The sequence below is a fragment of the Ursus maritimus genome, unplaced genomic scaffold (assembly GCF_017311325.1).
Source record: "Ursus maritimus isolate PB19 unplaced genomic scaffold, ASM1731132v1 scaffold_15, whole genome shotgun sequence".
Taxonomy (NCBI): domain Eukaryota; kingdom Metazoa; phylum Chordata; class Mammalia; order Carnivora; family Ursidae; genus Ursus; species Ursus maritimus.
In genome coordinates, this window is record NW_024423897.1 from 55,869,840 (window position 1) to 55,897,696 (window position 27,857).

Consider the following 27,857-nt stretch of genomic DNA (forward strand, 5'->3'; position numbering starts at 1 on the left):
CAACTAGCTCTACATTGCCCCCTTTCCCCATAGTGTTCTCTTTTAAGCTTTTGGGCGCTATCATCAACAAAGCAATTTTTTTTTTCTCAAATGCGTATGACTGCCAAGGTTCTACATTTCTCACTATTATACTAAATGAGTAACTGATACATGCTTCCTACCCCTGCCCTTAATTCTCATTTACTAATTGTCTGTGATCACCTGCTGCTGGCCAAGGTGATGGGAACCCACAATGAATGGGCAGTCTGTTGCTTTTTTTTTTCTTTTTATATTTATTTTGAAAGAGAGAGAGAGCAAGAGGGGGGAAGGTCAGAGGGAGTGGGAGAGAGAGAATTTCAAGCTGATTCCATGCCGCGTGTGGAGCCAGATGCAGGGCTCAATTCCAGGACGCTGAGATCATGACCTGAACCAAAACCAAGAGCCGGCCGCTTAACTGACTGAGCCACCCAGGCGCCCCGCAGTCTCCGCTTTTATGGGTTTCTCTGAGGTCAAGTGGAGAAACACGCACCAAAACAGATCATTAAATGCAATCCAGTGGGTCCACACCTTACGGGATCATAGGGACGCTTCACTGAGATGGACCTCTTAGGTCGAATTGCCAAGAATGAGCAGGAGTCACGAAGGGAGTTTTCTGGCAGAGAGAAAGCATTAACAGAGCAACGGAGGAGACAAGTAGGGTGGGTTATGTGGAGAAAGTTCACTTCCCCTGCGGTAAGCAGGCGCAGGGAAGAACTGGAGGGCGGGCTGGGAGCAAGACCACAGAAGGCCGTGTTGCCACTCAAACGAAGTTATTTCTCATTCTCAATTTTATCTTATTTTGCAGACAGCCCTTCTAGTTTTTAGCAAATGTAATCCCTTCCAGTTGAATCTTCTAGGGACACGGGTCTCAGCCTCTGCTGAACGTGAGAGTCACATGCTGAGCTTTAGAGATGCTCGATGCTCGGCTGCGTCCAGCACCAATTCGCTGGGATGCAGGCGTCAGTCCTCGTACAGTTTCCCAGGCGGTTAAGATGCTTAGCCTGGGCTGAGAAGCACTGCACTCTCTGCTCTTTAATGAAGGTAAGAAAGGGAAATTCTAGGCACCGCTTACTTGCCTTTGGAATTCACATCCCTTCCTCACTGCAATGCTCTGTGGTCACTGGGGATCTGTCAGTTACTCATGAACTTACTGACGATTAAAGCAAACATGGGCTGCAGTGGAACTTTCATATGGGGTTTTTATCAAAGGCTCTCAATGATCTTTCTAGGAAGCAGGTTCCTAGAAAGGGTGGGCATGCAGAGGGGGGTCCTGGTATAATTTCAGGGGTCACTGCTGTTCTCCCCCAGGTCCATGCCTGACACCCCAGGCTTCTGCCTCTCTCACCACTTCCTGATGACTCACTGCCCAGTCACGATGAGCTGATGTTTCTCTTATTTCCTTAGAAATTAGACACTTAGGCGTGACACATCGGACTCGGAAGTTAAGTCACGGATTTTAAATAAGCAACAGAGAGTTACAGCCATTCTTTGCAGGATGGCTGGGGTCGTGGGTTGCTCAAATTCTTTAATTTTTTGGTCTGCTTCATTGCTTTGTCTATTTGCAGTGGTCATGGAATTTCGGGGGGTGGATTTGGGAACAAGTGCGTCTAGACTTTTCGAGCAAGTTCTAGCAAAGGAGACCCCGTTTCTCTTACGAAAGCAAGTGTGGAGGAGAGAGATGGTCTTGGGGGATAAATAGATCAGGCTTTGAATCCTCAGCCTGACCAGCGAGCTGCATAGCTTAATGCTCACCCCTCCCAGCCCCATGCTCACCTGCAGGAGTGTTTTAACACGGGGCCCCTAGGGTGACAAAATGTGACGGCTTCCGTAGAGCATTGAGCATTAGCCTCTGGGACACTGAAATGGCAGAGTCTTTTTTAAGCAGGAATAAGGGGATGCACGTGGTACCAGTTCTAGTTAAGAGTTTCTGGAGAACACGTCAGCTACGAGGCAGAGACACCCATGCTTATTGAAGAGCTGTCCTATCTCAGGTTCTGTGCTCGCCTCACATGCACAAAGATGGTGGACAAGAGCCCCTGTCCCCAAGTGTCTTGACATAATCACTGCTCATTTTCAGCCGTTGCCCACATGGCAGAATATATTATATCATCATTAAAAGTAGTGATTTAGAGGCTTATGAGTGGCGTGGATAACTTCTGCCGGATGTTATTGTGTGAGAAAAGCAAGATTCAGAAAAAGCACATAAAATACTCTTTCTAAAAAAACCAGGGACAAAACCTTCCCCCGGAGATGCACGTCCACGTGATGAGTATATGCCTACGGAGACGTGTGCGGGAGCCTAGGAGTAAATAGAGGCGGATTGAAGGAAACCCACATTCAGGTGTCAGCATAGCTCACCCGGTGGGGGAGCAGGGATGCAAGCAACGCGACAGCAGGTGTTAGCACGGGTGACAAAGGCGTGAAGGGTGAACTCGCATTCAGATAAAGGGTTTTGTGTGTGTGTGTGTGTGTGTGTGTGTGTGTGTGTGGTTTCAAAAAGTGATGCAGCCGTTTATTGTTGTTGAACAAGATGGAGGCTCGGGGCACCGGGTGGCTCCGTCAGTTGAGCATCTGCGTTCGGCTCCGGTGGTAATCCCAGGGTCCTGAGATCGAGTCCCACGTCGGGCTCTCTGATCAGCAGGGAGTCTGCTTGTTCCTCTCCCTCTGCCCCTCCCCCCATGCTCGCTAGCTCTCTCTCTCTCTCTCTCTCTCTGTCTAAAATAAATAAATAAATAAAATCGTAAAAAACAAAAGAAAAAGGTGAAGGCTCTTTAATTTAACACAAAGAGACTGTCGTGGGCTGAACTGTGTCTCCCAAAAAAGACACATTGAAGTCCTACCCTCCAGTACCGAGACTGCGACCTTTTTTGGAAATAGGATCATTGTGGATGGAATCAGCTAATGTGACTGATGTCCCTGAATGAAGAATGAAGATGTCCCCGTGAAGAGGACGCTCACAGAGAGGCGCCCCGTGAAGGCAAGGGCTGCAGTGACGCTGGCCAGCGAGGGGACACCAGGCGCCGGCACCCGGAAGCTGGAGGGGCAAGAAGGACCCTCCCCTAGCGCCTTCAGAGGGAGCGTGGCCCTGCCGACACCTTGATTTTGGACTTCTGGCCTCCAGAGCTGTGAGCAGATAAATTTCCATTGTTCTAAACCACAAAGTTTGTGGCACGTTGTTCCAGCGGCCGGAGAAACTCATAGAGACACCATTCTTGATTCTGTTTTATAACCTGGCTTTTTTATTTAACGAACTATTGTGAACATCTTTCTGTGTCATAAGCTTCAGCTATAATAGTCAGGATTAAATTTTCTTTCACCTCTGAAAGGATGACTGCATTTTGTATCCTGTAAACTGACCTGATAAAGGAAACCCAAACTTGCTGCCTGGAGATGGAGTTGCGGCCTTTGCAGGGACATGTAAGCCCATGGGTAGGACTCCGTGCTGTGCCCACAAGCTGTGTTCTCATTTCTCCTTTGCCTGCGTTGAGTGCTGGCCGCTCTCTGGACCTTGTACACGGTACTGGGGATACCACACGTACCACAGTGTCAGATGTGTGTCCTGGCATGTGGCTTCTTGGGAAACTTGGCCAGAGCCACAGGCCAAAGCCAGCACAGCAGCCCTGGACCCGCAGCTGTAGGGGCCTAGCAGGGGTCTGTGTGGACAGACCCGGACCCACAGACAGCCTAGCAGGTCAAGGACTCTCCCTTCCCCAGAGGAATCCCTGAAGACCAGAGCAAGTAAGTTTCCTGCTAGTCTGTTTGGAGAGATGCTCAGAATGAAAATCATATTTATTTACAGAAAATTAAGAACTAGGGGCGCCTGGGTGGCTCGGTCGGTTAAGCATCCAGCTCTTGATTTTTAGCTCAGGTCATGATCTCAGAGTCGTGGGATCAAGCCCCACATCGGGCTTGAGATTCTCTCTCCCTCTCTCTTTAATAAATAAATAAATAAAATCTTTTTAAAAAAGAAAATTAAGAACTAATGTCCATAGTAGACTTTTTCCATTTCCAATCTGTATGACTTTTGTTTTTCTTTTTTCTTTTTTTTATAATAATTTTTTATTATGTCATGTTAGTCACCATACAGTACATCCCTAGATTTTGATGTAAAGTTCCATGACTCATTACTTGTATATAACACCCAGTGCACCATGCAATACGTGCCCTCCTTAATACCCATCACCGGCTTATCCCGATCCCCCACCCCCTCCCCTCTGAAGCCCTCAGTTTGTTTCCCAGAGTCCATAGTCTCTCATGCTTCATTCCCCCTCTGTTTACCCCCCCTTAACTCTTCCCTTCCTTCTCCTACCGATCTTCCTACTCCTTATGTTCCATAAATGAGTGAAACCATATGATAATTGTCTTTCTCTGCTTGACTTATTTCGCTATTATTTCACTATAAGATAATGCTTATTTAGCATTATCTCCTCCAGTCCCGTCCATGTTGCTGCAAATGTTGAGAACTCGTTCTTTTTGATAGCTGAGTAATATTCCATTGTATATATAGACCACATCTTCTTAATCCAGTCATCTGTTGAAGGGCATCTCGGCTCCTTCCATGATTTAGCTATTGTGGACAATGCTGCTATGAACATTGGGGTGCATATGGCCCTTCTCTTCACTACGTCTGTATCGTTGGGGTAAATACCCAGTAGTGCAATTACTTGATCATAGGGTAGCTCAATTTTTAATTTTTTAAGGGACCTCCATACTGTTTTCCAGAGTGGCTGTACCAACTTGCATTCCCACCAACAGTGTAAGAGGGATCCTCTTTCTCCACATCCTCTCCAACATTTGTTGTCTTCTGCCTTGTCAATTTTTGCCATTCTAACTGACGTAAGGTGGTATCTCAGTGTGGTTTTGATTTGAATTTCCCTGATGGCTAATGATTTTGAACATTTTTTCATGTGTCTGTTAGCCATTTGTATGTCTTCATTGGAAAAGTATCTGTTCATATCTTCTGCCCATTTTTAGTAATAGACTTTTCTATGGCACAAAATGTTTAGTACTACCTATATTCTTACATTTATTGGCTTATTTAACCTCATGATACGCTAGTGCCCTACATACTGTTATCATCCTCATTTTACAGCTGTAAAACTGAAGCACAGAGAGGCTGAGCCACTTGCCTGAGGTCACAAAGCTAATAAGAGATAGAACTGGGAATTTCAATATAGGCAGTCTGGCCGCAGAGGCTAGCTTTGCAACCACGTGGCTATGTGTACTTTTAACAGTATTCTGGGCTTTCTGATATGATGATATACAGTTTTGGTCTTCACATTTTCAAGTGGTAGAAATAACCAAGAGGAAAAAAAAAAGAGAAAGAAGTGGAATAATCTCATTTCATCAAAAAGGTACAAACTACTTTTACTCTACAGGAAATTAGGCCAAAAGCTTGTTCGGTAATTTGAAGTGCCTTCCTGCAAAGAGGGAGGGTATGGGCTTGAGGAGTTCAGATCAGACATGAGGAATGACTAACTGGTGGTCCGGGGCCAACGTGATTAAGTGGAACCCAGGTCCCCCCGGCTGAGCTCAGGTGGACACACTCGAGGCCATCTGGTTCTGGAAGGATGAGTCTGGCTGGGGCGTCCTCCAGCCTCCCTGAAGCTGACCAGATGCTCTTAGGAGCAGCTCCCGTTTCAAGAGGCAGTTCGGCCAGTTGACATTACTGCCTTTCTTACTAGCTAAGGAGTTCAAGTAGCATCATGGAGATCGCCTCTCCAGATGCCTGCGTGAGATGATTTAAGCATATGAGGAGCGACACAATGTCCTAATGGTTCCTTTAGGTAAAAGGGAGCTAGGCTAATGTGAGCATTTAAATAGCTGGATTTAAAAGTTAATGAAGTGCTCAGAAGCCACTAGGGTGGAGAGGAGGAGAAGGCAGCGGGGCTGCAGGGAAGGAATTGGACAGGGATGGGACAGGCCCCCTGCGCAGGCAGCAGGGAAGGGAGAGCAGTCAGCAAACCACACTACCGTCTGCCATCTATCAGCTCCAGCAGCACCCCTCGGAGAGGCGGCCGGCACCATGACCTCCTTGCCTAGAAGCTCCTGCCTCCCCAGCTGGCCTCGTTCTGAGAGGCTGTCCCAACTTTTATTGCAGCTTGTAAAATGCTAGCCCTTTTGCCCCATTGGTTTCCAGATAAGAATCTCTCCCTCTTTCCCCAAAGGATGTTTTTTTATAAGTAGGAGTTTTTTTATAAGTAGGAGTCTTTTTTCCTTGACAACGCAGCACGGAGTTCCGGCATTAGAAAGGAGAGAGAAAGCGTACTGCCTCTCAGCGTGGTTGGGAGTCACGGCTGAGAGGAATGTGAATTCTGTTACACTAGCCTCCGGTTAATGTGCGCGTTGGTGACGGAAAGCCAAGGTCCCGGTGCCTGGAGACAGAGCAGCAGCGAGATCCGCGGTTCTACGTGCACGCCTGGCTTGGCTCCGAGTGGCTTCTCCGATGTGCTCTGATGCCCGAGTGTTCGGGTCGATCTCAGCAAGATCAGGCATCACCGTGCAGCTCGGTCCTCCTCCCACCCCCTCCAGGATGCCCGCCTGGGAGAAGTCAGCTTACTATGAACATTCAGTTTTGAAGGGGAAGGGGCGGCGGGGTGGGGGACATCTGTGAACTGGTCACTGGTTAAAAACAGTGCTCATTTCAAAATCTTCCGGCAACCAGCCAAGCCCAGCCCCCACTGTGCCGGGGCGGGGGGGGGGTGGGAAGAGGCTGATGGGTTAGTACAGGTGGCAGGAACCGGGCCCCCTTTCATCTCTGAAGACCCCCTGTGGTCAGAGAAGCTCTACTGTGGTCTGAATGTTTGCGTCCCCCCAGCATTCACCTGTTGAAATGCTACCCCCCCAGAGGTGATGGTGTTAGTGGGGCCTTTGGGAGATGCTTGAGTCATGAGAGTGGAGCCTCACAAAGAGGGTTAGTGACCTTATAAAAGAGGCTCCAGAAAGATCCCTCCCCTCTTCTGCCATGTGGGCACAAGGTGAGACACTTGCAGCTTAGAACAGGGTCCTCAGCCGACCATGCTGGCGCCCTGATCTCGGCCACCTGGACTCCGGAACTGTGCGTCGGTTATAAGCCGCGCAGTCTAGTATTTTGTTCTAGCCATGTGAACGCACTAAGACAAGCAAACACTGGCGCCTCCCTGTGTCGGGGCCTGTTTGAGGTGCCTGGATGAGAGAGACGGGTCCCAGTGCTCATGGAGCTCACCCTCGAGTGCAAGGTCGAGACCACGAATAAGCACACTGAGAAGACACATTCGCAGATGACTCGTCCGTTCCACACACGTGCCAGGGGTCCTCCTCCACATCGGGGAGACACCTGTGTACAGAACAGAAAGCCGACCACCTGCATTCTCCGGGGAAGGGCTAGACAGTGCCTGCAATGAGTACGCATCGTGCCATGGTGAGAGGCTGTGAACCCCAGGAAGAGTTAGAGCAAGATGAGCATGGTGGGGGACTGTGTTGGGGTGCGTGTGGGTGCAACCACATGCTCCGGGGGCCTTGCTGGGACAAGACATTCAGGCAAAGACTTGGAGGAGGCAGAGAGTTAGCATGTGGGGATCTGAAGAAGAACATCCCTGGCAGAGAGGACATTCTGAGGTCCAGGCCCTGGAGGGTGTCTGCTGTATTTAAAGAACATGAGGGCTCAGTGTGGTGAGAGGGGCCCACACGGAGGGCAGAAGGCAGCGGGGTCAGTGAGGAAAAAGGGAGAGGTTCTGGAAGCCTGGTGGGCCACGCCGAGACCTCTGGCTCTAATTCTGGGTGCAACATGGAGACACAGTGTGGTCCACAGCAAAGGAACGGCTTGGCCAGGGCTGCGCACGCGGAGGCTCACCGGCTGCTGGGTTGAGACAGGGCGCGAAGGTGGGAGCCCCGAGTCAGAAGCTATTGCAACAATCTGGGGGAGAGGTGATGGGACTGGAGGCAGAGGAGGAAGCCGAGGAGGGCAGAGGGAAGGGAGAGCCAATGGGACTTGATTGTGGGGTGCGAAAGGGAAGCGTTAAGGATGACTCAGAGGCTTTAAGAACGGGGGACTGGAAGGATGGAGTTGCCACCAAATGAGGTGGAGTCTGCCAGGAAGATTCAGCCTTGAGATCCTTGTGTTGGATATCCAAGTGGAGACACCAAGCAAGCAGGTGGATATACTAGTCTAGGGTTCAGAAAAACATGACCTGGATGAAAAATAGGAATGTGGGGGTCATGGCACACGACGATTATTTTACATGTCACCTTGGCTACCCTGTAGGACCCAGTTATCTAATCAAACACTCACCAGCTATTGCTAGGAAAGTACAGTTAGATGTAGATGTGGTCAAATCAATTAACTTTAAGGAAAGCAGGGTACCCGGGATACTGTGGGGGTGGGCCTCGTCTGATCAGTTGAAGGCCTTCAGAGCAAACACTGAGGTTTTTCAGAGAAGAAATTCTGCCTCCAGACTGCATGCAGCATCAACTCCTACCTGAAGGTCAATTGATTTTTTTTTTTTTTTTTGTCAGATGAGAGGACTAACAGCAGGTTTCCGTGCTGATGGGAATGAGCTCACAGAGAGGGTGAAGTTGATGATATAGGGGAGGAAGGTGGGCTTTGCTGGATCCGGGCTCCAGAGGGTGTAGGTCGGCCTTTGATGGAAATGTGGCTTTGTGTCCAGCAAGCGTTGTCAAATTTGCAAGTGCATCGGAATTGACCCAAGGGCTTGTTAAAACCCAGAATTCTGGACTCCACCCCAGAGTTTCCAGGCCCTTGATCTGACCTGAGAATTTGCATCTCTTCCTGGTTCCCAGGGGCCCCGACGCTGCTGGTCCGGGACCACACTCTGAGAACCACGGACTTACAGTGGGTTGATGGGAGGCAGAGAGGTAAGCAGAGAAGCTCGACAGAAGAGAGGCGTGGTGGGGGCTGACATCTCCCTCGGGGGGCTTCTGATTTTCCGGAAAAGGAGAAAGCCAGGCCCCTTGCTGAAACAGGGGAGAGAAGAGAAGGCTGTGGGAACCTGAGGAGAGAGGAAAAGCTGGGGAAAGACTCACTGAGGAGAAATGGGAAAGAGAGTAAACCAGAGCGGATATATAATACACTTGACATCACTGCCGTCCACTGGAGTTTCTCCATCGTGCATTTCAAGTGAGCTCCGGCAACATGCTCTGTTTTCTTTCCCAGATACATTCAATGGGCAGGGGCTGGGTTTCAGAGTACTGGTTTTGCTAAGTGAGCGTGAGTGGTTATGACAAAGCAGGAGGGCAAGAGCACCGAGGATACTGGCAAAGAAAAACGGCAGTGAGGGCCCAAGGAATGGAAGCCGAGTAAAGAAGGGGAGAGAAGGGAGAGGGTGGCGGTGCAGGAGAGGGGAGATCAGGACTGAGCCTGAGAGTACCAGCCTGAGCCCTCAACAAGAGGGGATTTCAGTCAAAGACAGTAAGGGAGGGTGGGCGCCTGGTTAAGCGTCTGCCTTTGGCTAGGGTCATGATCCCAGGGTTCCGGGATCGAGGCCCCATCAGGCTGCTTGCTCAGCGGGGAACCTGCTTCTCCCTCTTCCTCTGCCCCTTGCCCTGCTTGTTCTCTCTCTCTCAAATAAATAAATAAAGTCTAAAAAAAAAAAAAAGACAGTAAGGGGGTGCCAGCAAGTGGGAAGAAACTGAGAGCGGGCTGTGTGAACTCGTGGCTCTGAGCAGTCCACCCCACCCCCGGGGACTTGCTAACTCCCCATGTCCCTGTGCTCTCACCTCTGCCCTGAGTGGGCCTCTGAGCCGCCCAGCTGCCCTCACTGCCTCTCCGGCTATCGCCCGACTCTGGGAACAGACAGCAAGGACCATGGGTCTGAGTCTGCCCTGCGGGGTCAGCATTTGCCAGGACGGAAAGGCAACCCAGGCTCACCTAGAGGACGGCGTCAGCCACGGTGTGCCAGGTCTAGCCCACGTGGGGGAGGCCCCCTGGTTTTGTATTTAGCTGCCAGCTGTGTTACGGGGACACGACAGGCTGCAGGTGGATATCGATCCTTGATCATAGTCTTATCAGGGGTCACGAGACCCACTGCGCCAAGGTCGGTCCTGGTATCCTTTGGGGGACTCGGACCTGCCCTAAGCAGATCTGCCTGAAAAAAAAATCGTACATCGTGGGCTGCCTGGTGTTTATCGTTCTGTCTCCTACCTTGTTTCTACATCTCTATTTTGTTTCCAATGAGGAAATCCCCAGCGAGGAGGGCCTGAAGTCCGCTTTCGTCTTGAGCCTCAGCCAGCTTCAAACGTTCAACAATATTCTAGACCACTCTTTCCTACACATTTTGGCTTCACATAGAAGCTGATTTTGAATTTAAAGTAAGCATTTGTGAACATTTATTTAACATTCTTTAGTGTTAAAAATATTAAACACCTACATAGTCAAGATTATCTAGGTTTGTTGAAGGTTTTCCCCGACAAAATTTAAGTATTCCATTATGTTGCTTTCCTGGATGGATGATAATGATTTACTCGAAAAAATACATGACAAGATCTTTGGCTTTTGTACTGCATTCCTGCATAAAGCTTAACTGTGTTATCTGGAAACGTCGAAGAATAAATCTGAAAGGCCAAGTCGCATGCTGGCTATGAATAGCTCAGCCCTGTGTCATCACAGGACCCCAGACAACAAGAAATGCATTCGGATAAAATATTAATAGAATGAAATGAAAACACATTTCTCCTTGCTTTAGGCCACCTCTATGTGCATTTGACACACGGATGCTGCTGTTTTAGGGTAACCTCGTCTGTGTCCTTGTGGGACACGAAACCGCAGCTGTAATGATATGCTCTAAATTTATTCCAGAGGCACTGATGTGATAATTTGCTATTGAATTAGGTGCTGGATCATTTATTCTTGCTTTAGGTCTTCCGTTATTTTCTTGTCTGTTTGTCCTGCTGTCATGTTTCTGCTCCTGTCATGAAGGATCTCCTCAAGGCTTTCCATGCCACTAGCATCCATCAAGAGAAGGGTTGTTTCCTGCATTTGGAAACACCTTCCAGATAGAGAGGACAGTATAGATCAACCGTGTGGGTGTGATAGTCCCATGCCGGTGGAGAAGCAGCAACTGAAATACTCATCTGGAATGGGCTGGGGTTTTTTTCCTTTTTTTTTTTTTGTCTGTTTGTTTTGTGTTGTTTTTGACAGATCATGGACTACTTCCGTTATACGTATTTAGATTTGGCTAGCATGTATTCATAGCTGCTTTGTGCTAGCCTTGTATTTGGCACTTAAAATATGTCATTTTAATTGAATTATTCCATGTAATCTCATCCCAACCCAGGGGGCGTATATTGTTGTCTGAGATGCAGAAAAGGGCGATGAACTTGTCTCTGCAGATATAAGAATACGTGACAGTCTCAGTCCAAGTTCAGTGTTGTTCAAAACCTCATGATGGGCACTTCATTTATGTTTTATTTAAATAATTGAATACCATTTCTATTATTATAAAAGCTACATATGCTCATTGTAGAGAAATTTTAATGGTATAAAAAGTAAAATTAAAGTTGTATTTCTGCCACCCAGAGACAACCACTGCTAACTCATTTATGTGTTGACTATCAGGCTTTATCTAGGGGTGTGTGTGTGTGTGTGTGTGTGTGTGTGTGTGATTTTAACATGTTTGGGCTCATACCATAAATATATTTTATATTCTACTCTTTAGTCACTTGATATTGTATTGTGAGCATGTTTTCCTATTGTTAAATTTCTGCAAAGCATGGCTGTTATAAGTAACTTCATGGCTGTATCATGATTTATTTAACATTTCCCTTGCTGGTGGTTGTCAGTTTCTTTTTTGATTTTGAAAAGGTTCCATAAGCATATGTACACCATAAATCTTGGTCGAAATCTCTGGTTCCTTCGCTAGGCCCTGGGATTACGGGATCCCTTCCCTTGTGCTCTCGTTCGGGACATCTATAAAAATTGTTTATCACACAAGATACTTCTCTAAGTTAGGACAGAAGGGGTGTGAGTGATCTGGTGTTTTCCCATCTTCTTGGAGGTTGACAATGTTTACGTGAATGTTTATCTGTGTAGGGGACATCCGTGGTGATGAACAATAGTAATTCTTCTCAGATCTGCCTTTTTCTTAGCAGAAAGTCTTTCTAGACCCAAGTCATAAGCTGACTGTGAGTCTTGGTTTCGTTGGAAATGCACGTTTTGTCCTATAGGTGGTCTTCACAGGTATTTTCGCAAGATGTCAGGAGCAGCCCAAAAATGGTAGCCAGAAATTATTTGAATCTTGAAAACCCCAATCCTACCAGGGCGCTTTAATCTGAAAGATACCTTTTGTAGGCGATCTTTGAAGCTTCTATAGAACGAAGCATTTTCCTAAAAAGCAAAGAAAGCATGTGACAGAGATAAGTAAGTCCTATAGGGGGACAGAAAAGTGACTGCCACATTGACACACTTTTGTGAAGATTTCAGATACATAAGTGATTTATAATCCTTAGGGGATCAGGAGAAAACATGATGAATTTTTCAAAGCCTAACTTTGTCTCCCGTTCATTTTCTCTCATCCCTCTGTTCCCAAGGTCCCTTGTTGTCCTTCCTGTCTGACTGGTTAAACACATAACCTTTTAATTTATTTTGAACGGCATCCCTATGGAAATCTAGGGAGGAGAAAGGCGAGGAGGTCCTTTCAATTTTCTCTTCAATCTTTTGTGCCTTCCCTTTTATTCTCCCTAAATTGTGACGTAATCAGATTCTTGCATTATTTTGCTTTTTGAACTTCTACAAACATTCACTTTTATTTTCCATATTGTTTTGCTAGCTACACAATGCTCCGCTCAGTTGGTTAGGAGTGCACAGCAATTCGTGTGAAAATGGTCTGTTTTATGTTCATTTCCTCCTCCTTTTCTCCTTGCAGAGCCTAATGCCCCATCACTGTGGTTTTCATGGCTTTCACTGTTTGTCGGATGCTGGGGTTCGCCCTACTTTGCTCTTCCCCGTGCTTTCCTTTGTCCTGACTCTCGTCCTCGCTTCTCTTCCCGCTCTGCCCCTTGGCGGAGCACGTTCTCAGATGTTGTCGCACCTCTGGTCCATTATAGATAATAACTTCCGACTGTTTGTTACCTTTTCTCGGTTTTGATGCGATTCATGGAGTCATAGAGTGAATGCTGGCGTTGCCGTTTTCCCTCATACATAATATTTCTCACACCATTTTTTTGTGTGTGTGATTTTCTTGATTCTCCTTTTGCGGTTTCATTTTAAATCCCACAAAACGAATCCCCCCAAAGGGTAAGCTTAAGCCAGATTTCGATACGGGCATTACGCAGGGAGAGCAGAGGGAATGTATACTTGCATTCAGTGGCTACCTTCTGTTTTTACAAGTTCGTATATTTTTTTCCTATGATTTGGCTACGTATAAAGAAGCTTCCTGGACTATTCTCTTTTGTTATCTTGGTGTGTGTTTCTGCAAGAGAATTCCAGTGAGAAAAGGCAACAGGACATTTTTTTTTCTTTCTTTTTGATAGGAATTCCCCGAGAGAATTCTTTCTGTTTCCAATTCAGACAAAGCTTCTCATCCCTGAGGAAATAGTTCCTATGTAAGGTTAGAGACAAGGAACTCGCACAAATTGCAAATCATTCTCCGTTCCCAGAAGGGTGTTTTTTTGAAAGAGATCCTCTCCCGCAGTGGTGTGAAGTTTGCCACTCTTTCTTTTCTGGGTTCCAACAAGTAGGTGTCAAGCCTAGATTTGTTAGCAGCTTTTGTGCTATCTTTTAAAAAGGAGGAATGAAAGGAAAAGATTTCAGATCATTGCAAACTCTCACACAGGAACGTCGTTTTGGAAAAAATGAAGGTTTTCAGGACAACTTACTGGCTCCGTGTTGCGATGTACTCAGACCTCACCGGCATCGTCACACGAGTGGTGTCTTTGTTCTGGTTGGGAAAAGGTGTATCACCAGCAACATAGTTTAGTTTGAAATGCTGTGAAATCTAGTATTTTTTTCCCCTGGGAAGCTGATGACATGAACCAGGCTTTAGTAACATTAATAACCCAAGATTGGGGTCCTTTGACTCTCCTGAAAGATGTAAAATGTACAATATCCTGTTTTCTGCCTTTATATGCAGAAATTGCTTTGAATAGGTATTTTGTTCCTTAGGGTTCTTTTAATCGGGGGGCTGCGTCGGTGGGTGTGAGAACAGTGAACAGACTGGTGGACAGGCTGAAGACCCAACTCTGGCAGGTTCCGCGTGCTCAGTAAGGGCAGAAGGAGTTGAGACAGGATACTCTATTGTCGCCAAGGCGGGGCTCGGGAAGGGTCTCCACATTCTCGTAATGCAAGAGCAGGGCGTGTGCTCTGCTGTATGCTTTTCACTTGTCAAGGGCTCTGAGCACCCAGGAAAATGATGGTGGGTGGAGCAAAGCTCAAGGGGACCCACATGAACCAGCCCAAAGACAGTGTCATTTAACGTCATCCAGGCTCCCCTTGCTGTATCTCTCCAGAGGAGCACATGGGACTAGCCCCAGGATTTCAACATGTTGTCAGATTTCAGGGTTCTGGAAGACGGTTCAGTGGAGCTCCACGAGAGGCTGGATAAAGTGGACTGCATGAACAGAAACCGTCTGGAACCAGAACAAGGTGCAGCCTGAACATTTATGCCTCGTTTTATTGCAAAAATTACTGGCTGTCCAGTAACAGGGTAGTATTACTATCACAAGCTTTGCAGCCCTTGTGTTTGATCACACACACCCATCGTCAGAGAGCAGGCACGGAGAGTCACAGCCCACCAGATAACAGACAAAAGGCATTAAAAGTCTACATAAAAATATTTCAAAGAACAAAAGAGTTTAGGGAAAATGACACATAGTTGTCCTTTAAAGTGAATACGTAGGAAGCCTATCTCTGAAAAAGCTAAGCATTGCCACAAGGAATATAGGCAGGTGGACAGAACTGAGATTCGAATGGCTAGCAAGAGGAGCTGGCAACTTCTCCATACCCGTGGAACCCACCTCAGCATTTGTCATCAGGACCAGAGGTATCAATGGTGTGAGCCCAAGGGCTCGACAGGTATTGAGCTTCTTCGCCTTCACTAGATTTTCAGTGGCACCTTTGTTGCGCTCAGCATGGCTTCAGGTAACATGCTAAGGATTGTGGAGTCATGTATAGCTCAGTGGGACCCTACCTGAAGTCAGTGAACGAATTGATCTATAAGCATAGTTATGGCAAAATCGACAAGAAGCAGATTGCCCTGACAGATAACACACTGAGCGCTCGATCTCTTAGTAAATAGGGCATCATCTGCATAGAGGTTCTGATTCACGAGATCTATACCGTTGGAAAACATTTCAAAGAAGCAATTTTTTATGGACCCTCAATTATCTTCTCCACAAGGGGGAATGAGGTAAAAGACCACCCGTTTTGTAGAAGGTGGAGATGCTGGCGACAGGGAAGACCAGATCACTAGGCTTATTAGAAGGATGAACGAAGGTACCTACCAGGATTATTTTTGTAATCTGGTCAGTTAATAAATGACCACGTTCAAGTTGAAAAAAAAAATAAAGTGAATACATAAGAAAGAAGAAAATTATCAAAATTATTTTGCAAAGGTATTAACACAATTTCCTCTACCCTGAAATTTTTTTATTATATATTAGTCATCATACATTATTAGCTTTTGATGTAGTGTTCCATGATTCATTGTTTGCGTTAACACCCAGTTCTCCACGCAATACGTGCCCTCCTTAATACCCCTGAAATTTTAAAGTGGCATAGCAATTTAAGTCTTCCATTTGTATAAAGGAAGGATAAATTCCAATTTTCCTACATCAAAATGGTTTTTTCCCCCTGATACTAAAGTATAACCATCAAGACCATCACTTTTAGTTAGGCCATTTTCTTTTTGAATCTGATTCTCAGCCAGCATCCTTCCTATCATCCAATTGCCAAAAAAAAACAAAAAACAAAAAACAAAAACCTAAAATAATATAAAAAGAAAGAGCATGTGTTGTGCCACTTCTTTCAAAGGATTAGTAATTTTTCAGTGTATTTTCTCCTCAATTTGGCCACAACCTTCTCAGAGTGGCAGTGCCCATTTCTTTGAATTAACATTTTTCCACATTGAAAGAGAAACCAGTTCAAAGAAAGCAATTGCCTTTTGTGTATTAACCTTCTATCCTACGACCTTGTTATCTTCTCTTATTAGTTCCAGGAGTTATTTTGTACATTCTTTGGAATTTTCTAGATAGATGATCATACCATCCGTGAATAAAGACAGTTTTATTTCTTCCTTTCCAATATATATAACTTTTATTTCTTTTTCTTGTCTTATTACACTATTAGGATTTCTAGGATAGTATTGAATAAGAATGGTGTGAAAGAACATCTTACCTTTTTCCTGATCTTAAGGGAAAAGCATCCAGTCTCTCACCATTAAGTATGATGGTAGCTACTGGTGGTGTTGTTATTGTTGTTGTTTTGGAAATGTTCTAAAATAAAGTTGAGGAAGTTCCTCTTTCTTTTCAGTGTGCTGAGAGTTTTTATATGACTGGTTGTTGAATTTTGTCACATGCTTTTTCTGTATCAACTGACATGATTTTTTCTTCTTTAACCTGTTGATGTGGTAGATTACAATGATTGATTTTTTAATGTTGAAACAGTGTGGCATACCTGGAATATTTCCACTTGTTTGTAGAGTATAATTCTTTTTACATAATTTTGGGTTCTATTTGTTAATTTTTGTTGAGGATTTTTAAGTCTGTGTTCATGAGACATACTGGTCCGTGGTATTCTTTTCTTGTAATGTCTTTGTCTGGTTTTGCTAGTATGATAATACTGGCCTCATAACGTGAGTTAGGAAGTATTCCCTCTACTTCTGTCTTCTGGAGGCGTTTTCAGAGAAGTATTTTCTTCCTTAAGTGCTTGGTATAATCCACCAGTGAGCCAATCCACATCTGGTGCTTTCTGTTTTGGAAAGTTATTAATTATTAATTTAACTTTTAAGAACAAATATATGCGTATTCAAACTACTTCTCATAGAAGTTTTGGGAGTTTGTGTTTTTTAAAGAATTGCTCCATTTCATCTACATTATAAAATATGTGGGCATACAGTTATTCACAGTATTATTTTATGCACCTTTTAATGTCCATGGGATCAGTAGTGATGGCCCCTCTTTCATTTCTGATATAGGTTTATGTCTTCTCTTTGTGTTGATTAGTGTGGTGAGGGGCTTATCACATTTATTGGTCTTTTCAAAGAAACAGCACTTGTTTTTATTGATTGTCTTTAAACCATTTATGAGAGAAGAAAGTACAAGGCAATGTGGATGAGCAAAGGGAACTACACATTTATTCACAACTGTTCTTTAGTGAGGCTGAGCATACAGTCCAAATCTTATGCCAGGTATAATGAGCCATGTATCATAGAAAACTACCATTTTTATTTATTTTTAATTTTTAATTAATTAATTTGTATGAGAGAAAGAGAGAGAGAGTGGGTGTGTGTGAGCATGAGTTGGGGGAGAGGGGCAGAGGGAGAGAGAGAATCTTAAGCAGGCTCCATGCTCAGCGTGGAAACTGACACGGGCTTAATCTCATGACCCTGAGATCATGACCTGAGCCGAAATCCAGAGTTGGATGCTTAAACAACTGAGCCACCCAGGCACCCCAAGAACTACCACTTTTAAAACAGTGACAACCTGGTTTCTTCTCAACATTATTTCAAATTTCAGTGTGGATGACCTTTGCTTTGAAGGCAGTGAGTAGTGTACCATTTATCAGAACAATTCAATAACTATTTTTTAGTCATAACTGCTTTCTTCCCAGGAAAAAAAATCCATACACCAAAGTTTTCAAACTTCAGTTGTATAAGAATAATGTGGAGATTATTTAAAACGCATATTCCTGGATCCCACCCAAATTCTGTTTGGTGTGTCTGTGGAGGGGGCCAGAAAGTTATTAATTGTATAAGCACCCAGGCGAATACAACACAGTTGCCTGATGACCTTTCATTGACAACATTGCTGTTTACCTTGGAGCCAGAAAGGCCCTCAGAGGCCATCCATTCTGACCCTTCATTTTATGAATGAGATACTGGACCCCTAGAGTTGGCCATGCAGAGTTGGTCAGTGTCAGTGCTGGAAACTGAGCCCGCGATTTCAGCCTTCCAGTACAGTGATGCATTACTGCAGAGCACTGGTGATGATGATTCAACTTATTTAATCCAACTTACTTCATGAAACTTTGAATGTATTTTGACAATTATAAAAATCAAATTTCATATAATGAATGTTTTTAATTACTGTTGAAATTGCAAGAGCCTGTGATAGATACGATGTTTCATGAGAGTCAAGATTTTACGATTTGGATTATTCCTTACTAGTTCGGAGGTGCCGTTTAGATATGAAGATTTACCTGACAGGGGGCGCCTGGGTGGCACAGTGGTTAAGCTTCTGCCTTCGGCTCAGGGCGTGATCTCAGTGTTCTGGGATCGAGCCCCACATCAGGCTTTTCCGCTATGAGCCTGCTTCTTCCTCTCCCACTCCCCCTGCTTGTGTTCCCTCTCTCGCTGGCTGTCTCTGTCTCTGTCTCTGTCGAATAAATAAATAAAATCTTTAAAAAAAAAAAAAAAGATTTACCTGACAAACTGTGTTGCTGGAGCGCGGTACATGTCATGGACCATTTAAGCCTGTATGGGTTTTTACTTCGTTTCCTGTCTGAGTTCAAAGTGACTTAAACTTTACTATCGTGGATGCTCTGTTTTATTTTATTCCTTTTCCCTGATTCAGTGTTTTGTTTTTGTTTCTGGTTCACACAGATCGTCCACATGGGTGCTAACTTACTCCCCACTGGAGACAGTGGTGATTGGAAATTTGGTCCTAGCATCTACAGTTTGTTGATTTCTACAGGTGGAAGATAATGATCTATTCTCTGTTGGGCGACAGACAACAGGGAATTTCATTTTTTCACCCTTTGTGTTTGTCTATTCTGAGCTCTAATTCATTAAGACTTTTTGGGAAGGAGAACAACTCTTTGAGATCGAGGCCATAGAGTTTTTGTGTGGCTATGTTTATTTTAGACCCGAGGCTGATATTGTGGAACTGAAGCTACACATTCTCAATGTTTCTTCACGTCCATGTGTCCAAGTATGTAATTGAGAAAGGCTTCTTCCTCTCATGTTAGTAGAATTTTTTTCCCCGTCTCCAGAAGATATTAACGAATTAGGTTCTTACGTGTCTTAAAGTAAAAGAGCTCTCTCCCAATCATTTATTGAAATAAATATATACTTATATAAATAAAATATTTCTGAATCTTCCCCCAAAGTAATGAAATTGAATTTCTAATATTTAAGAGACTTATAGTAAAATGATTATTCTGCTGAATCAGAAACATTTTAAGAACCTAAGTTTACATAATTAAGATAAAGCTTTGGTGAATTGGACTGGTTTACTCATTATGGTTTTCAAAAATAAATCTATGTTTTTTCTGATTTGTCAGTGTTAAGTGTATATGAGCACACATGTTATTTTACTTAGTTGATTTTCTTATTCATGAGGAGAATAGTCAGTCTGAACCTCCTAAAATTCTGAAGGTTTCATGATCAAATAAGCTAATAATACTCCTACACATTGTTAAAGATTACAAAAAGTAATTTGTGCTCAACTAAATTGAGTCATTATTCTTTTTTTTTTTTTTTTTTTTTTTTAATGATTTTTTATTATATTATGTTAGTCACCATACAGTACATCCCCGGTTTCCGATGTAAGGCTCAATGATTCATTAGTTCTGTATAACACCCAGTGCACCATGCTATACGTGCCCTCTTTACTACCCATCACCAGAGATGAGAGAAATCATGTGATAGTTGTCTTTCTCTGCTTGACTTATTTCACTTAGCATTATCTCCTCCAGTGCCGTCCATGTTGTAGCAAATGTTGAGAACTCGTTCTTTCTGATAGCTGAGTAATATTCCATCGTATATATGGACCACAACTTCTTAATCCAGTCATCTGTTGAAGGGCATCTCGGCTCCTTCCACGATTTAGCTATTGTGGACATTGCTGCTATGAACATTGGGGCGCATATGGCCCTTCTCTTCACTACGTCTGTATCTTTGGGGTAAATACCCAGTAGTGCAATGGCTGGATCATAGGGTAGCTCAATTTTTAACTTTTTAAGGGACCTCCACACTGTTTTCCAGAGTAGCTGTACCAACTTGCATTCCCACCAACAATGTAGGAGGGATCCCCTTTCTCCACATCCTCTCCAACAATTGTTGTTTCTTGCCTTGTCTATTTTTGCCATTCTAACTGGCGTAAGGTGGTATCTCAGTGTGGTTTTGATTTGAATTTCCTTGATGGCTAATGATTTTGAACATTTTTTCATGTGTCTGTTAGCCATTTGTATGTCTTCATTGGAAAAGTGTCTGTTCATATCTTCTGCCCATTTTTTGATTTGTTTATTTGTTTCTCGTGTATTGAGTTTGAGAAGTTCTTTGTAGATCTTGGATACCAGTCCTTTATCTGTAGTGTCATTTGCAAATATCTTCTCCCATTCCGTGGGCTGCCTCTTAGTTTTTCTGACTGTTTCCTTGGATGTGCAGAAACTTTTAATCTTGATGAAGTCCCATAAATTCATTTTATCTTTTGTTTCTCTTGCCTTTGGGGATGTGTCATGAAAAAGGTTGCTTTGGCCGATGTCGTAGAGGTTGCTGCCTATGTTCTCCTCTAGAATTTTGATGGATTCCTGTCTCACATCGAGGTCTTTCATCCATTTGGAGTTTATTTTTGTGTATGGTGTGAGATAGTGGTCAAGTTTCATTCTTTTGCATGTAGCTGTCCAATTTTCCCAGCACCATTTATTGAAGAGACTGTCTTTTTCCCACCGGATGTTTTTTCCTGCTTTATCAAATATTAGTTGCCCAAAGAGCCGAGGGTCCATTTCTGGGCTCTCTATTCTGTTCCATTGGTCTATGTGTCTGTTTTTGTGCCAGTACCATGCTGTCTTTGTGATCACAGCTTTGTAGTACAGCTCGAAATCCGGCATTGTGATGCCCCCAGCTTTGTTTTTCCTTTTCAACAGTTCCTTGGAGATTCGGGGCCTTTTCTGTTTCCATACAAATTTAAGGACTGTTTGTTCCAGTTCTTTGAAAAATGTCCTTGGTATTTTGATCGGGATAGCATTGAAAGTGTAGATTGCTCTGGGTAGCATGGACATTTTAACTATGTTAATTCTTCCGAGCCATGAGCATGGAATATCTTTCCATCTTTTTATGTCTTCCTCAATGTCTTTCAAGAGTGATTTATAGTTTCTAGAATATAGGTCCTTTACGTCTCTGGTTAAGTTAATTCCAAGGTAACGTATGGTTTTTGGTGCTATTGTAAATGGGATGGATTCCCTAATTTCTCTTTCTTCGGTCTCGTTATTCGTGTATAGAAATGCAACTGATTTCTGAGCATTGATTTTGTATCCCGCCACGTTACTGAATTGCTCTATAACTTCTAATAGTTTGGGAGTGGCTTCTTTTGGGTTTTCCATATAGAGTATCATGTCGTCTGCGAAGAGAGACATTTTGACTTCTTCTTTGCCAATTTGAATACCTTTGATCCCTTTTTGTCGTCTGATTGCTGTTGCAAGGACTTCTAGTACTATGTTGAATAATAGTGGCGAGAGTGGGCATCCTTGTCGAGTTCCTGATCTTAAGGGGAAGGCTTCCAGCTTTTCCCCATTGAGAATAATATTTGCAGTAGGCTTTTCATAGATGGCTTTTATGAGATTGAGAAATGTACCTTCTATTCCTACACTCTGAAGCGTTTTAATCAGGAAAGGATGCTGTATTTTGTCAAATGCTTTTTCGGCATCGATTGAGAGGATCATATGGTTCCTGAGTCTTTTCTTGTTGATATGATGTATCACGCTGATTGATTTGCGAATATTGAACCACGCTTGCATCCCAGGTATGAATCCCACTTGATCGTGGTGGATAATCCTTTTAATGAACTGTTGGATTCTATTAGCAAGTATCTTGTTGAGGATTTTGGCGTCCATATTCATTAGGGAAATCGGTCTGTAATTCTCCTTTTTGAGGGGGTCTTTGCCTGGTTTGGGGATCAAGGTAATATTGGCCTCATAGAATGAGTTTGGTAGCTTTCCTTCTGTTTCTATTTTTTGAAATAGCTTTAGGAGAATAGGTATTATTTCTTCTTTGAATGTTTGGTAGAATTCCCCAGGAAAACCGTCCGGGCCTGGAGTTTTGTTATTTGGAAGGTTGTTTATCACTGTTGAGTCATTATTCTAACAAACTTTTTATATCAATAGTAATTATGTTTTGTAGTGTGTCTGCTTAAACATAATTTCCAAGGTCTTCAGGTAATTTGAAGTCTTAAACTAATATTAAATTGAGCTAATTAGTGGATAATTCTTGGATACCTCGATATTTTCTATGTAATATGGAATCCTGAAATATTAATGTCTAAGCATAATTTTAAGCTTCATACTTCTATATGCTATCTTTGGACCATATTAATGAGCTGGTTCACTTTTGCCACTTTAAGAAGGTATAAAAGGGACGGATGTGGGTGTAGAAAGCGTGCTTATCATATTCACCAACTATGTTACTCTGCTTAAACACTGCAAAATGACCGACAGTTTCGATCATAGACCCTCTAATTTTCTCTGTGAAATAGGAAATTTTCACGTTGGTCCAAGTTATATACATGGTTGAAACTATACTACAAGCAATAATGATAGAGAGATGCAAATGGAGAGGTGGCTTTGTTTTATAAAGAAAAAAATTTTTTGTCCTACTCCAAGAGTCTGTTTGTTCTAGAATACGGAAGCGCTTCATGAAAGACAAGACCTGGAAAATAAATTTTATTTGCCTTGATTTATAACAGCTGAATCTGAAAAGAAGGCTTAAAATGAGTTCACATTTTAGCTAAGTTGGCTCATTTTTGTTGGGTTTGTTTCCCTGGTTTGCTGATTAATACCATTATTTACAAGATGAAAGAGTATTCTTTACTTTCTGTAAAATCTGTCTACGTAGCAGAGAACCTGGGCCTACTAGCACAATTTTCTGTGCTTTATGTTGACTTTATTATGTCCTTGGTTGTTTAAAAGGAAAATCCAAAGAACAAAGTTCTCTCCCTTGTGAAAGAGCTAAGGTTCCTTAGGAGTGTATTACCTTTTATGTGTATTTCAAAATATTTTGTTGTCACTTTGCTTAACTAGGTCACCGTGCAGTTGGTTCTCAGGCACCTATGATCCAACCAAAATCAAGTGCCCCAGCTCTCCTCTGACAACTCTTTTGACTTTGCTTCACCAAGCCTGGATCCTGTATTTAGAAAAAAAATAAAAAAGAAAAGAAAAATTTCAGAATATCTTTTATACCTAAAACTATCTTTGAGATTTCCCAAACACCCAGAGCAATCACAAAGATTTAGATTTTACCATATAAAAAGAGAAATACTAGAAATAATTAAGTTTGTTTAATGTGTTAGGTCTCTCTTAAATTAGTTCAACGCTATTGCAAGAGCTACGGGGAAAAAGTCATCAAATTAGAAGAGACGTGTAGCCTTTGCTTGTGTTTGTTGATGTGCAGTGGTATTAATATAAATATTTCAGAAAGTCTGTGCCTTATGAGAAGACTCTGGGGGTTGCTTTTACTCTCAGGGGACACATTGATCAAACCCTTCTGAACTAATTATGCGTCGTACTCAGATAGGGAGTTATCCTGATACTTTCTGGTATTATGGATGACAGTAATAAATTAACCACAATCATTAAGTATTTGTCAACTGCAGATAATTTTTGTTTTATTCCAGTGCTTGCCTTCCGTATTCTAGATTTAGTTTCAGATCCTCGTGAGGACTATAGCAGGTACTTTGAACTATTGATGCTTCTAAGTAGAGACACTTGGGTACCGGTTTCTGAACAACATCGTTTAGATACTGTCAGACTGTACCACTGGATTGAGGCAGGGTCTCCTGCGTTCTTCCTGGTCTGGAAGCAGATGGTTTCCTGAAAACAGTCTGGAGACCCATGATTCAACAGAACAAAAGGACAAAGAAACCAATGACAAAAAGTTTGTCATGATGAGTTGCTTGAAATTTTATTGATGTTTTGTTAATGCTCTATTTTTTTATATATATATTAAGAAGCACTTTCTCGGGGCGCCTGGGTGCGCAGCGGTAAAGCATCTGCCTTCGGCTCAGGGCGTGATCCCGGAGTCCTGGAATCGAGCCCCACATCAGGCTCCTCCGCTGGGAGCCTGCTTCTTCCTCTCCCACTCCCCCTGCTTGTGTTCCCTCTCTCGCTGGCTGTCTCTATCTCTGTCGAATAAATAAATAAAATCTTTAAAAAAAAAAAAAAGCACTTTCTCTTTCTTTCTGAATCATTCCTAAGGACATTTAGTTAAGCACACTCTTCTTTTTTAAGGGGAAGGGAAACATTTAAAATGATATCTGATTCCCACCAATTCCTCCAAATTCACCAACTCTTATCAACTCCCTTTACTTCTCATGGCAAAATAGTTATTTAGCTAGGTTTAATATAAATCTATCCACCGTTTGACCAGAATATAATTGAACTGGGCAACCAAGGCCATTGAAGGAGTGTCATGTTTGAAAAAAATTCTGGTTTAATCAGGAACAACCACCAATTTTCAAGAAGAAAGGGTATCTTTTAGGGTTAACGTGGCTTAGGGTCCAGGCCTCCTAGATGGTGAGGAAGGTCACTTCCTGGCAGGCCAAGGACCCTGGCAAGTTTGAGGGACCTCGAAGGGCGGAAGTCACCCAAGTTCGCAGGGGCCCTAAGTGACATCTGGTGGACAGTTTCTTGGACCTGGTTTCCTAGCTTCAAGATAGCAAATGGCACTGGCTTTAAAAGATAAAATTCCATCTCCTTATGAAAACTTCCACAGAGGATTTAATTCTGCGGCCTTGGTAATAACTCAGAACAGCACGGTTCTCAATTTACAAAGCAAATACATGGTTAACTAGCATTCCCGCAACAGCCATGGAAATAAGCAGGCCAAACCCAATGAGACTAGCATTTTTTTCATCGAGCATAATTCTAGGAGACGGTGTTTATGATCTCCAGGGCAAGCTTATTGGGAGAATTTTTGAAAGCCTTTGAAATGGGCAGCAGATTACCGATTGCCATTTTCACACAATTCTGGAAATTGTCTAGCAGCTCCTCTAAGGGTATCTCATTCTATAGGGGGCTGTGCCTTTGATTGTCTTTGACTAGGCTATGCTGTAGCTCTGTCCATGGTATGAAACTAGTAGAAATGCAAATTAATTTTGTCTGGTGGTGAGACAATTGATTTCTACCCTGCAAAAAGCAATGATCCAAGCATCATTACAAAGATTACATTTTGTGCCTAGTTTTCCATCTATCAGAAATTCATCTCAGTATTTTTGATGTTTTAGATAGATCTGTTTTTCACATTCTTTTTTGAGTCAGTTAAATATGTCCATATAATATTGCTTTAAAGGTTTTATTTATTTATTTATTTATTTATTTATTTATTTATTTAAGAGAGAACACGAGAGTGGAGTGAGAGGCAGAGCGAGAAGCAGACTCCCGCTGAGCAGGGAGCCCGACGCCGGGATCATGACCTGAGCCGAAGGCAGACGCTTAACTGACCGAGCCACCCAGGCGTGCGCTATCCATTTAATATTTGTGCAACAGTTATGACTTTGTGAATTTGAAAGTGATCCTTTTGAACAATCATCCTTTAACCCTTTATAAGTAAACAAGGCCCTACAGGTAATGGGCTGGTTGTTCAGGGAATCAGAGGCTCACCTAATGCCAACCAGCTCACTGAATTTGCATGTTAGTCCATGCTTCGAGTCCTCAGTCAATAATTCTGGTTTTTGAGGCATGCAGAATTGGGGTAAATTGGAATTAACCCACCTGACCAATCCGATGGCTCATCAAAACAACTTTAAAACGTAAGGTGGAAGTTACAGGAATATAATACTGGACAAGATTTTATAGATGATAGTTTAGCTAAGAATCCCCAAATGGGAGTCCTGTATTCAAGAAAAAAAAGTGTGTTAAGTGAAAGGCTCAAAGCTGTGACACAAAGGCCAACATTCACCTGGCGAGTAGGAAAATCAGGCCAGAGAGAAGAGAGTGTAAAGGAAAAGCATTTCCAGTCTCAAGTACATGCGTGTGGGTCCTAATCCTGTATTTGAATCACTTTAAACCTTATCCTCTTCGGTTTGTTTCCATGGGAAACTACCAACCATGACATTCTGACATCTTAAGCTTTCCCAGATTGAAGGGAGGAATGAAGGCTTTGTAAGATTGTCTGCAGAGTTCTGCCAAGTATTTAATGCACAATTAGTCAAGGACCCAATTAGAATGCAAGCAAAACTGAACCTATGGTTAATTAAAGCAACTGGACAGTGACGCTGAGAACTGGCAGTTTAGGGACCTCAGAACATTGAAGCTAGACAATTTGGTCCATTAAGAGTTGTTCATAACCATTTTAGTTTGTTCTTTGGAGAAGAGTTTGTGCAGAAGAATGACTAGCTATTAGAACAGGCGTTTTAGGATCTTGGCTCAAAGTTAAGCTTCTTAACCAAAAAGTGTCCTCTACCTTCACGTATGGATTACTGTGAACTTCTTTTTTTTTTTTTTAAAGGTTTTATTTATTTATTCGACAGAGATAGAGACAGCCAGCGAGAGAGGGAACACAAGCAGGGGGAGTGGGAGAGGAAGAAGCAGGCTCATAGCGGAGGAGCCTGATGTGGGGCTCGATCCCATAACGCCGGGATCACGCCCTGAGCCGAAGGCAGACGCTTAACCGCTGTGCCACCCAGGTGCCCCTACTGTGAACTTCTTAATCTGTGTAGAGTCACAGGTGGAGAGGGTGGCAGTCAAATGGAAATGTGGAATGTAGAGCAAGTGAGGGACTCATTATTGAGTAAATAATTGAAAAAAGCCCAGGAAAGATCATTTATATCAGATGTTTCTATAACCTTCCAAAATGATATATTCAAAATTAGGACAAACGAGATGCAGATTCAGATTTATGCACCTCTATTGAGCACCAACTGTATGCTGAGTTTCTGTACTAAGATAATTTCATTGTTTTATGAGAATATATTATGTGTTCTCATCAGACCAATATAGTGACCAGAAATGACCATAGGATCACCAAATGTTGGGTCTGGAAGAACCACTGGAAACCATCTAGCCCACTTCGTAAGCTTTTGTTTGAGTGGAGAGGTAAGGGATGTTTTGGGATCTTATGAAACCTGTGAATCTTTTGTGTGAAAAAATATTTATATATGCAAACATATTCCAAAATTTGCAAAGTTTTACCAGAACTCATGAGATCTATCCATAGACGTCAGGTTAAAAAGTCCTTGATCCAGTTGCTTCGACTTATATGTAAGAAACTAGCTCGATGTGGCGCAGGGCACCCAGCCAGTTACTGGGGAGCATACACTGGAAACCAGAGTCCAGCGCAACTCTAGTCACTCTGCATGCCCTCAGCATTTCTGAACCGTTTGGTGTTGGTTATGCTTACCTCTGTTGGGTTTTTTTAATCCATCAGCGGACAAAATATTTTAAAGATAGCATTGTATTTCTGCTCCTCTGTGACGGTTGTATAATAGCTCATTGAAAGCTACTCTATGGCATTTTGTATAGGACACATCCAGTCAATATTGCATAAGGGCTGTGACTTGCCCTGCTTATTCTTCTAAAGAGCTAATGGGCAATCTTCTCTAACCTGAGAGGAAACAGCTATCTCAATCTGATTGCCAGTTGGGGGGTTAATTTGGTAATTTTGTATTTGATCACTGCTTTTGGAAGTGCTCCAACCGTCTGCAGTCACAGCGAGAAGGAGTTATGATGAGTTATGTGCCGTTTCTAACGATGAAAGTGGCAA

The 27,857-nt window shown here is 43.2% G+C and overlaps 1 pseudogene; it reads left to right on the forward strand.

Annotated features, from left to right (window-relative positions):
- The first annotated feature begins 13,842 nt into the window (after nucleotides 1-13,842).
- LOC103662265 lies at nucleotides 13,843-15,589 on the forward strand (annotated as a pseudogene).
- The last annotated feature ends 12,268 nt before the right edge of the window (nucleotides 15,590-27,857 follow it).